At 38.6% G+C, this 13,361-nt stretch overlaps 1 protein-coding gene across 1 annotated transcript in view; it reads right to left on the bottom strand.

The window, feature by feature from the left end:
- The window catches only part of LOC142225898 (serine/threonine-protein phosphatase PP2A 65 kDa regulatory subunit-like), a gene marked incomplete in the record, with an annotated part of 366,424 nt that overhangs the window by 333,744 nt on the left and 19,319 nt on the right, over nt 1-13,361 (bottom strand).

The raw sequence follows: 13,361 nt of genomic DNA, 5'->3' as shown, positions 1-13,361 counted from the left end.
GGGCATAGTTTTTACACAAATTTAATTGATTCTATTAGCTTTAAGGGTGTAGAAGACTATTCTGGAGATTCCATGAGCGTAGCTCGGCTTTAAGTCTGAGATGGTCAATTATATTTAGGCCAATTTTGTGGGTCGATTTTCGAGCATTTCTAGGAAGAGTTAAAAGTGGGTATAGCACATTATCCCCAAGCCAGGAGAATCCTCTCTCCCAAATGCCAGAGCCGTAGGTCATCTAGTTAACGAGATAAAAAGGGGGACATTAATGTATTTTCTAACAGCTAAAAATAATTGCTGGGGCATAGTTTTTAAACAAATTTAATTGATTCTATTAGCTTTAAGGGCGTAGAAGACTATTCTGGAGATTCCATGAGCGTAGGTTAGGTTAGGTTAAAGTGGCAGCCCGATTAAATTTCAGGCTCACTTAGACTATTCAGTCCATTGTGATACCACATTTAACTAAAAGTACCTATTACATATGGGCACTTCTAGTCTTAACCACTGAACCTTCTCTATTATTAACTTTTGTGGAACCAACCAGATTGCTCCAAAAACATTAACAAACTGCTTAAGTTAACGTTTTCCAGGTCAGCCAGTAATCTAAAGCTATATGCTCCTAAAATTCGCTTACGCCTTACACAAAAAGCAGGACACTCACACAAGAGGTGTTTAATTGATTCCTTTTCCTCCACGTCATGACAGCTTATACAATAGTCATTATACTTCGCACCTATAGTTTTTGCAAATTCGCCTATCAGGCAGCGACCCGTTATAGCAGATATTAGGAGTGCTATCTGACGCCTTGAGAACACTAGCATATCTAGTGTGCGGTTTAAGTTTAAATGGGGCCATATTTGCTTGGTGTCGTTACAACCCTTGCAATTTTCCCATCGAATATTGGCCATCATAACAGCCTTCTCACGCAGTAAGAGCTTGCAGGTGGCCAGAGGCATACCAACAGATTCTAGTTCCCCTGGAATATGTAAGGTAGTTCCTAGCCTTGCTAACACATCTGCTTCACAGTTCCCCGGTATGTTCCTATGACCAGGCACCCATATTAGGTGAATATTGTACTGCTCAGCCATCTCGTTGAGAGATTTGCGGCAGTCTATGGCCGTTCTCGAGTTAAGGAACACAGAGTCCAAGGATTTTATTGCAGGTTGACTGTCTGAGTATATATTAATGCCAATATTTGTTGGAACATTACTTCTCAGCCAATTCACCAACTCTCTTATTGCCAATATTTCAGCCTGAAAAACACTACAGTGATTAGGTAATCTTTTCGCTATTCGAATTTCCAGATCTTTAGAATATACTCCGAACCCCACTTGTCCATTCAATTTGGAGCCATCAGTATAGAAATCTATATATCTTTCATTCCCCGGGGTCTGTGTACACCACGCCTCACTGTTGGGAATTAGAGTTTCAAAATTTTTGTCGAAAAGTGGTTTTGCCAGGGTGTAATCCACTACGTTAGGCACATCTGGCATTACTTTGAGGACCGAACTATGACCGTACATTTTTTCCGACCACAGCGATAGCTCGCGCAACCGCACAGCCGTTGTTGCAGCTGACTGTTTGGCCAAAATGTCTAAAGGCAATAGATGTAGCATGACATTAAGGGAGTCTGTTCCTGCCTTACTAAATGCGCCTGAGATACATAAGCTCGCCATACGCTGAACTTTATCTAAACAAGTCGGTTTCTGAAGTGCCGGCCACCAGACTACAACACCATATAGCATTATAGGTCTAACCACTGCCGTGTATAGCCAATGCACAATTTTTGGTCTTAGTCCCCACTTTTTCCCTATTGCCTTTTTGCACGAGTACAAAGCTACCGTGGCTTTTCTCGCCCTCTCTTCAATATTAAGCCTAAAATTCAGCTTCCTGTCCAAAATAACGCCAAGGTATTTTGCACACTCACCAAAGGGAATTTCAGTACCCCCTAAGGAAATGGGCCTAACCGTGGGAGTTTTGCGATCTTTGCAGTACATGACTATTTCTGTCTTTGCTGGATTTACACCAAGACCATTATCTTTCGCCCATTTCTCAGTCATCCGGAGAGCTCTCTGTATAATATCTCTGATTGTGGATGGGAATTTTCCCATGACTGCTAGCGCCACATCATCTGCGTATACCACCACTTTTATCCTTTCTTTTTCTAGAGAAACCAGAAGGTTGTTTATAGCAACATTCCAAAGAAGAGGTGATAGAACTCCTCCTTGGGGAGTGCCTCTGTTCACATACCTTTGTATGTTTGCTTGCCCTAGTGTGGCTGAAATACGTCTCTTCATTAGAAGTTCGTCTAACAGCCTAAGAATACCTGGATCAACATTCAGAGTTGTCAGTCCATTTAATATCGAGCTCGGATGGATATTATTGAACGCCCCTTCGATGTCTAGAAACGCCACGATTGTGTATTCTTTGACAGATAGTGAGCTTTCAATAAAGCTGACCAGTTCATGCAATGCGGTCTCAGTAGACCTGCCCTTCGAGTATGCATGCTGTCGTTTCGAGAGCAAACCTGAATCCACGGTAGTTCTAAGATACATGTCTATCATCCTCTCCAGGGTCTTAAGTAGGAATGAGGATAAGCTGATTGGTCGGAAATCCTTCGCACTCGAGTGAGAGGCTTTTCCTGCTTTAGGTATGAAGACGACTTTTGTTTCCCTCCACTTTTCTGGAATATATGCTAAGTTTACACATTGTTTATATATCACCGTCAACCAGGGGATAATTCTTCCAGCCACTGCCTGTAACTCCGCCGGAGTAATTCCATCAGGTCCGGGGGATTTGAATGGTCCAAAGCTATTTAAAGCCCATTTTATTCTAGATTCCGACACAATTTCCTCGATAGGAAATGATCGCTGAGCCTCTGTTACACCGCCGGAACATGGTTCAACCGTCTGATTTCCAGGGAAGTGTGTGTCCAAAAGTACCTCCAACGTCTCCACACTGGACGTTGTCCAATTTCCCTCCGATGTTTTAATGAAACCTGGAGCGGTGTTAGTGGATGCTAGTACCTTCCGTAGTCTGGAAGCCTCTGACGTATTCTCAATACTGCTACAGTAATCATCCCAAGAGTTTTGTTGAGACCTTCTCAGTTCTCGTTTATATTCTCTCAGATTCATCTTGTAAGTGTCCCAATCCTCCGGAGCTCTTGTGGACTTTGCTTTGTTAAAGAGCTTCCTGCAGGATTTCCTCATATTACTTAACTCCGTAGTCCACCATGGCGGCCGATTTCTTCCCCTTGGCTTTCCTCTAGGGCATGCAGCTTTCAGTGAAATGTTGAATGCCTTAGTAATCCGCTCCACTGCGTGTTCGATATCTTGCACAGTGCCCATATTTGTCTCCGGCACTTCCGGTATCATCAAATTGAACGATTCCCTATACCTATTCCAATCAGCTTTCCTAACATTTGGCGGAAATATGGTCTTTGAAGTACGAACAGCCAATCTGAAACTGATGTAGCGATGATCTGAGAAGCTATGTTCCCTCAAAACTTGCCACTCAGATATCTTATCATTCAGTTCCGGAGAGGTCAACGTTACGTCCAAAACCTCTTGTCTGTTCCTGGTGACGAAGGTTGGTGCATCTCCCTTATTGCAAACTACCAGGTTAGTACGCAAAATAAACTCTATTAGCGACTCTCCCCTTGCATTAGTATCACTACTTCCCCAAATACTATGATGTGCATTTGCATCGCATCCCATAATGAGTTTTGTCTTTGTTTTTAGTGACTCCTCAACTAAGGTCTTAACGGCACAGGGTGGCATATCCCTATCATGTCCCATGTAGACCGAAGATACCCAATATTTGCATGTGGATATCTCTAGACTGGCTACGACAGTGTCTGCATTGCTCAATGAAGGAAGCAGAAACAAGTTTAGTTCGTTTTTAGCAATTATACATGCTCGATTTATATCGTTACCGGTATTATGCAAAAGTTTGAAACCCGGAGTGCTTAATTCACAGATCTTGTTCTTATATATGTATGGTTCTTGAATAAGAACTATATCTATGTCTCCTTTCATCAGAACTTTTAAGGCAACACAAGCGGCCTTACAATGGTGAAGATTTATCTGGAGGAACCGTAGAACCATCCAAATTTTCAACCACCGTCACATCAGCCGCTTCAATTGAGTCATCAAGGGCTTCCTCTTCACAGATCTCGGTGACTCTCGCAACAATCCGCGGTTCAGCTTTGGTGAGGCTTGAGCCTGTAGAAACTTCCCGCATATGATTTTCGCCATAGTCTGTAGGTTTTATGTCTCCTTCGGCTTCGCTAGGAGATTTTTTCACTGCTGACTCTACCGGAGGCTTGTCCGTTTCGGTATCCTTTGGCTGATCGCTTTTGTATACCTTCATATGGATATCATGAAAGCCATAACTTACGCGTCCTTGGGTCTGGGCTAGATGTGGCAGCGACTCTATGTTTAATATAAACACCGCATGTCGTCTTGGTCCATCCACCTCATCCAAACGACCAACCTTCCAATCGGCGGTTGGAAGATCTGGATTACATTCTTTTAGTCTCTCTAGTATTGACTCAGGATCAGGAGGGTTTGCCGGTATCCATGCATGTGCTCTAGGTTTAGCCGGTATGTCTTTTTTATCGACTAACTCCAAAGCGGCTCCTTCCCAAACTTCACCAATTAGCATCAATGCAGCTTTAAAGCAATCCATAGACCTCTGGTCTGCAAAAGCTATTAACTTATATCGTCCTTGATACCATCCAGCATCTTGCCGTCGAGGACTTGGTCCATGAGCGTAGCTGGGCTTTAAGTCTGAGGGGGGTCAATTATATTTAGGCCAGTTTTGTGGGTCGATTTTCGAGCATTTCTAGGAAGAGTTAAAAGGCAAAAGTGGGTATAGCACATTATCCCCAAGCCAGGAGAATCCTCTCTCCCAAATGCCAGAGCCGTAGGTCATCTAGTTAACGAGATAAAAAGGGGGACATTAATGTATTTTCTAACAGCTAAAAATAATTGCTGGGGCATAGTTTTTAAAAAAATTTAATTGATTCTATTAGCTATAAGCGCGTAGAAGACTATTCTGGAGATTCCATGAGCGTAGCTGGGTTTTAAGTCTGAGGGGGGTCAATTATATTTAGGTCAATTTTGTGGGTCGATTTTCAAGCATTTCTAGGAAGAGCTAAAAGGCAAAAGTGGGTATAGCACATTAGCCCCAAGCCAGGAGAATCCTCTCTCCCAAATGCCAGAGGCGTAGGTCGTATAGTTAACGAAATAAAAAGGGGGACATTAATGTATTTTCTAACACCTAAAAATCATTGCTGGGGCATAGTTTTTAAAAAAATGTAATTGATTCTATTAGCTATAAGCGCGTAGAAGACTATTCTGGAGATTCCATGAGCGTAGCTGGGCTTTAAGTCTGAGGGGGGTCAATTATATTTAGGCCAATTTTGTGGGTCGATTTTCGAGCATTTCTAGGAAGAGTTAAAAGGCAAAAGTGGGTATAGCACATTAACCCCAAGCCAGGAGAATCCTCTCTTCCAAATGCCAGAGGCGTAGGTCATCTAGTTAATGTGATAAGGGGGGGGGACAATTATATTTAGACCAATTATTACGGATACTTCTCTTACAAATTTTAATAAAGCACACTATGATATAGAATTCTACGCCTGGGGAAATTTCGTTTGGAAAGCAACATTTGAGTTGCTTATGTACAGTTTACAGGGTAAAAATTTAAACAAATTATTACGATATCGCACGAAATGTGCCATACATATGTCTGTTCAAATTCTCTCGTTTTTGTAAAATCATACATAAATGTATGCTACAGATATTCTGCCATTAAGATACATCAAATTTTCATATAACTGTTGCTGAAATCTTGTAACTTTTTGTGGATTCGATACATTTTCCTCTGTTGATATGTCCTTGTTTTTCTCATCATTTTCTTCTTTGTTTAGGTTCTGGCAATTTGGAACTTTTCATCAAAATTAACGTCTCTTGAAACACTTTTGTTTTCTGGTATGTATATTCTGTATCTCTCATCTCCATCATATCCCAGTAAGTATCCTTTTAAAGCTTTCTTGTCCATCTTTAAGCGCTTCTCTTTAGGTACATGGACATAACGCTTTGAACCAATTATACGTAAATGGTTTATTGTGGGTTTATGTCCGAACCAAGCTTCATAAGGACTTATACCAGGAATAGAGGATTTCGAAGTCCTGTTCAAAATATATATCGCCGATTTTACCAATTCTGCCCACATAGAATCGGGAAAATTTGCTTTTAAATTCACATATTTAAACGTTCTTGCCATATCAACTATAGTCCTATTATATCCTTCACACCGACCATTTTGCTCAGGAGTATATGGTGCCGTTAACTTGTGAGTTATGCCAAAACCTTTTAAATTTCTATTCACTTCTTTATTATTAAATTCCAACCCATTGTCATTAGAAAAGTTTTCACAGTTTGACCTTGTGTTTTTGCGTGAACTAACATTTCTCTAAGTGTATCTACCACGTCGGATTTCTTTTTAACTATATACCCATACCTGAATTTCGAAAAATCATCCTTATATAGAATAAGATATTTGTACCCTTCGAAAGATTCATGGAATGGACCACAAACGTCAGCTGAAATGAGTTCTCCACATGCGGTTGCTGTTTTCCTGTTTCCAAACGGCATTCTTGACAATTTTACATAAGTACATGGCTCACAAATTTCTTGTTTCATTTTGACTTGTATATGAAAATCCTTTTCCAACTTTTCTTTCACATGGCGTATATCTTGGTGTCCCCATCTTTCATGATAAAGCTGAAGCATAGAGCTGTCTGAAACAGCCAAACAAATATTTTGTTTTACCTTTGGTATTATTGGTTGTATGGAGGCTTTATAAAGGCTTCCATTTCTTGAACGACTCCCATAGAGTACGGTTTGATTATTTACTGATAGCCAGCATTCCGTTACTGTTGAGTTGAAACTACTGTTTGGATTTCTATCTTGTGTTGCAAGTACAGAAAACAAATTTCTTGATATATCAGGTACATACCAAACATCTCTGAGCTCCATTCTCAGCGACGTTCCTTTTATTTTTGAAATTATTTGGATAGATCCCGTACCATACGCTTTAATATATTCTTTTCCTGCTTGCTTGAATAACTTGTGGCTCTTTGAAACTATTAAATTCAGAAAATAATTCATACGAATTTGTTACATGTTTCGTAGCTCCATTGTCTTCTTTAGACACTGAGGCACGTTCTACATTGATTTCAGTATTTAATGCCAGGTTGATATTTGTGGTGGCAGTCTTCTTCGACGGTTTTCCATCTTCAATCCATTTTCGGCAATCTTTCAATGTCCCTTCTTTTTGCAATAATGGCACATGTCCTCCTTCTTTGACACATTGCTACTTACTTTTTGCTTGTAATTTTTCTTAGATATCACCATTAAAGCTTCTGGATTGTTATTTGAATCTTGAATATTTTTCTTAAAGTTTCTCTCAAAAAGACAGATTTGCATTATTAGCTCGTCTATGGATTTGTCTGTATCCCTCGTGAGCATCATCCAACTAGACCGGAACATTTCATAGGATGGAGGAAGAATGTGGAGTATTTTGCAGATCAATAGCATATCTGGTAATATAGTTTGCCCTATCAATCGCACACCAGCATTCAATTCATCCCATAGACCTCTTAGTTTTGCAATATGTGTTGATGCGTCTAGATTAGCTTGCCATCCAAATGAAAACATGTCCGAACAAATTTTAAATAATTGATCCTTTGAAGTTACCTCGAAAATGTTCTTCAATGCCATCCATGTTTCATGTAGGCATTCTCTTTGTCCATACTTTTTTGGTACACCTCATCTGTAACCGTGTTGGTTAATATGCTCTTTGCATAACAATTTGCTTTGCGGTAAAATTCTTCCTTTTTCTTGAATTCTCTAATTTGAGCTTCTGTAGCTCCATTTGACAAAGGTATTGATGCTTCAATTGTCTTGTCTATGACATCCAATGCACCTTCATAGAAGATTAGAATATCTCTCACCTTCCTTTTCCATATTGGCCAATCAGCAGGACACGACAGCGGCTTTATTCTTCGCGAACTCCATATTCTTGAATTGATTTGACAATTTTTCTTTTCTGTCAAAAAGCTAAAAACTTTCTTTTACGAGACTGGGCTCATAACCTATTGAGTTTGAATGTATTTTATTAACTGAAAAAATGTATTTGTATATACATACATATTTCTAACAGGAAAATCAAAAACATAATAATTAATTTTCTTATAAAACAATTTCAACAATTTTAGCTAACATAGTTTTCAATTAAACGGATCAGGAGATTTTCATACACAAACTTCTACGAAGATGCGACTAGAAGAGCAGAAATATTTTTCTTGACCCATAAATCTCATGCGTTAAAGTCAGAAGAAATTATAAAAAATTTAGAAAAAGTAAAAATAAATGGGAATGTACATTTTATTTATGAAACTTAGGTCGAAAACCTTAGTTGTTAGTGCCTTCATTTTTTTGTATTTATTTTCATAATTTATTATGATTTTAAATAAACTAATAATAATAATTTATGAAACTATCCCATGGTGTTGATGTTATTGATGTTATGCGCTTTGGTACTTCAGCTTGTATCCAGATCAAGGAACCCTACGACAAAGATGGGATGTGTCCCACCTGAGTGATCTGGTTGTAAGTCGGGTAGGCTTAGCTGGGCAAGCGGAAAGATGGTGTGTGTCATGTGGCCATTGGATGCAGATGAGACACACGTCAAGTACGCTGCTTTCAAACAGTCCCTTTCCTCCGGTGCCTTGTATCTTTTCACAACTTCAGCTACGGTATCCTCATGAATCTTAGTCAGACATGCCTGCACACAAAAAAATTTCACGAAAAATTTTCCAATTAAAATTTTAATTGAGTTTTAAAAAATATTCAATTAAAAATTTAATTGATTCAACAAATTTTTTAATTGAAACAAAAATCAATCACAAAAATAATAGTATCAATTAATTTTTAATTGGATCAATTAACTTTTTAATTGACCTTCAATTAATTTTTTAATTGATACTATCATTTCTGTGATTGAAGACATTTCAATTAAAAATTAATTGGATCAATTAATTTCGTGATTGAATCAGAAAAAAAAGTTGTGTGGCATGCTGCCTGATCTAGACTCTCTTTTTGTTAAAAGTATTTGAATAGTATATTCATATAAGTAACCAATATTCGTTATATTATATCACTAAGTGTAAGAAGATATGTAATGAGAAATTGAATAAATATTACAGTTATTTTTCAACCACCAAACTAACAGGTTATGGGCCCAGGCCACGTGTGTTTGAAATTTAGTTTTATAAACTGTTAAAAAGAAAAAGAACGTATTTTGTGAAATTTTCGCGAGAAACAATTCTTTAAGATGGCTTCAAGTAATTTGTCATTCCCATTCGACAAATTACGAGGTAGAGAAAATTTTGACGTCTGGAAGCGGCATGGAGCATTGTAGCAAACGGCCCAATGGAAGGTGCAGAGCTAAAGGCTTTAGATGAGAGGGCACTTGCAGAAATAATTCTCATGATCGAGGCAACAAATTTTGCACATATTGCCAATGCGAAAACAGCTAAAAATGCCTGGGACGCACTCATGAAGGCTTTTGAGGATACCGGTCTCACCCGAAAAGTTGGACTTCTCAAGCACTTGGTTCAAATGAAATTGTAAGATTTTGAAAATGTACAGGAGTACGTGAGCCAAATAGAGGTGTGCACGTGAGTAATAGTTTACTCACGCACACTCACGACTGAAAAATCATACTCACGCACACTCACGCACGATATTTTTTGGTAGGACTCACGCTCACGCACATTCACGAAAAGAAAATTTGTACTCACGCACACTCACGCACGAAAACGTCGTAACTCACGAAAAATACCGTGACTCACGAAAAATACCGTGACTCACGAAAAATATCGTGACTCACGAATAATTTTATGATTAATTTACCTTACCGAAGTGTCTGAAAACATGAGCATTATTAAAATCGAGAGTGTTATTAAACTCTTAACATCCCAGGTGTCACTAAAATTGTAATTGCATTTAACTCTTAAGCGTTTTATGTTGGAGAGCAGGAATATTTTCGTGAGTGTAATTCTTTACTCACGCACACTCACGAAGATATTATTTTCGTGACTCACGCACGACATTTTGGTTTGTTAATCACGCACACTCACGCTGTTGTCATCAGCGTGACTCACGACTCACGCACGAATCACGAAAATGTTCGTGAGTCACGACAATTTCGTGTCACGTGCACACCTCTAGAGCCAAATCATAATGATGTCACTGAAAGTACAACAATCAGGCTTATATTTGGATGATGAATTGGTTGCATCACTAATGCTGGCGGGTTTGTCCGATGAATTTACACCACTTGTTATGGCAGTGGAAAATTCAAAATCCAAATTAAGCGTTGACGTAGTAAAGAATTTGCTTTTACAAGATGCAAAATTTGATTGTCCAGTAAGAATAACGGAGATGAGAAAAGTTCCTTAGCAGCATCTTTGTTTTCAACTTCTTTACCGGGGAACGTCACAACAACATACACGAATGGTTCATAGACTCAGGAGCCACATCACATCTGACAAATACCAAGAACATATTGCAAAATTCTAAGAGAGTAGCTGAGAGACATTTTGTTATTACAAACAGTGAGAAAATGCCGATCGAATGTTCTGGAGATGTGCGTGTGGTTTTGCAGTCTGATAAAAAAAGACGAATGCATTCATAAGAGATGTTGAATATGTTCCACAAATGGCGGTAAATTTGCTTTCTGTTCGTCGTTATATTATATCACTAAGTGTAAGAAGATATGTAATGAGAAATTGAATAAATATTACAGTTCTTTTTCAACCACCAAACTAACAGGTTATGGGCCCAGGCCACGCGTGTTTGAAATTTAGTTTTATAAACTGTTAAAAAGAAAAAGAACGTATTTTGTGAAATTTTCGCGAGAAACAATTCTTTAAGATGGCTTCAAGTAATTTGTCTTTCCCATTCGACAAATTACGAGGTAGAGAAAATTTTGACATCTGGAAGCGGCATGGAGCATTGTAGCATGGAGCATTGTAGCAAACGGCCCAATGGAAGGTGCAGAGCTAAAGGCTTTAGATGAGAGGGCATTTGTAGAAATAATTCTCATGATCGAGGCAACAAATTTTGCACATATTGCCAATGCGAAAACAGCTAAAAATGCCTGGGACGCACTCATGAAGGCTTTTGAGGATACCGGTCTCACCCGAAAAGTTGGACTTCTCAAGCACTTGGTTCAAATGAAATTGTAAGATTTTGAAAATATACAGGTGTACGTGAGCCAAATAGAGGTGTGCACGTGACTAATAGTTTACTCACGCACACTCACGACTGAAAAATCATACTCACGCACACTCACGCACGATATTTTTTGGTAGGACTCACGCTCACGCACATTCACGAAAAGAAAATTTGTACTCACGCACACTCACGCACGAAAACGTCGTAACTCACGAAAAATACCGTGACTCACGAAAAATATCGTGACTCACGAATAATTTTATGATTAATTTACCTTACCGAAGTGTCTGAAAACATGAGCATTATTAAAATCGAGAGTGTTATTAAACTCTTAACATCCCAGGTGTCACTAAAATTGTAATTGCATTTAACTCTTAAGCGTTTTATGTTGGAGAGCAGGAATATTTTCGTGAGTGTAATTCTTTACTCATGCACACTTACGAAGATATTATTTTCGTGACTCACGCACGACATTTTGGTTTGTTAATCACGCACACTCACGCTGTTGTCATCAGCGTGACTCACGCACGAAAATGTTCGTGAGTCACGACAATTTCGTGTCACGTGCACACCTCTAGAGCCAAATCATAATGATGTCACTGAAAGTACAACAATCAGGCTTAAATTTGGATGATGAATTGGTTGCATCACTAATGCTGGCGGGTTTGACCGATGAATTTACACCACTTGTTATGGCAGTGGAAAATTCAAAATCCAAATTAAGCGTTGACGTAGTAAAGAATTTGCTTTTACAAGATGCAAAATTTGATTGTCCAGTAAGAATAACGGAGATGGGAAAAGTTCGTTAGCAGCATCTTTGTTTTCAACTTCTTTACCGGGGAACGTCACAACAACATACACGAATGGTTCATAGACTCAGGAGCCACATCACATCTGACAAATACCAAGAACATATTGCAAAATTCTAAGAGAGTAGCTGAGAGACATGTTGTTATTACAAACAGTGAGAAAATGCCGATCGAATGTTCTGGAGATGTGCGTGTGGTTTTGCAGTCTGATAAAAAAAGACGAATTCATTCATAAGAGATGTTGAATATGTTCCACAAATGGCGGTAAATTTGATTTCTGTTCGTCAGCTGACCTTGAAAGGCAATAGAGTTGTTTTCGAAGAGGACAAGTTTGAAATATACAACAAAGGTGGTGAAATACTTGCGACAGCTAAAGTTGTTAACAATCTAATTATACAATTATTTTTCGAGCTTTATGGACAGATATAAATTAAGGAACATGGTTAATAGAGCCATTGAAAAGAAAACGCCGAACGAACCGAAACATGTACAGTCCAGGCGTGTATAGATTTGTATCTGGCGTTTTCTTTTCAATGGCTCTATTAACCATGTTCCTTAATCTATATCTGTCCATAAAGCTCGAAAAATAATTGTATAATTAGATATAATGCATTTGGACGTCAATTGCCTGTTTCGATATCAGGCTAACATGAAATATAATAGTTGTTAACAATCTCTATAAACTAGATTGTGTTGTTGATGTAAACATGGAAAATGCAATGGTGGCGAAAAGTAATTTTGAATTGTGTCGGGCACATTTACGACGACAACTTAAGAAAAGCTATAAAAACAGCCGACGGGGTGAAATGTGGAGATGGAAATATAGGCCATAAATGTGTAGTGTGTATAAAAGGAAAACAAACACGTTCATCGTTCCAGGAGAGAGGCCATCGTGCTGAAAATTTACTAGAAGTTGTCCATTCTGATGTTATGGGTCCTCTGAGGACAAAATCATTTTCTGGAAACAATTTTTTTACTAACTTTCGTCTATGATTATTCACGAAAAGTATTTGTGTGCCCATTAAGCGAAAATCAGACGTTTTCGAAGAATTTAAAAAATTCAAAAAATTTGACGAACAGCAATGTAATGCCAAAATAAAAAATTTTCGAACTGATAATGGCACAGAATACACGGGCAACATTTTTGAAAAATTTCTGGAGGACTCAGGTATACGTCATCAAAAAACAGCAACATATACGCCAGAACAAAACGGCGTGGCGGAGCGCATAAACCGCACTATTATGG

This window comes from Haematobia irritans, chromosome 2, assembly GCF_050003625.1.
Source record: "Haematobia irritans isolate KBUSLIRL chromosome 2, ASM5000362v1, whole genome shotgun sequence".
NCBI classification, from domain to species: domain Eukaryota; kingdom Metazoa; phylum Arthropoda; class Insecta; order Diptera; family Muscidae; genus Haematobia; species Haematobia irritans.
Note: the sequence above shows the minus strand (reverse complement) of the source record. Positions and strands in the feature narration are given on the sequence as shown.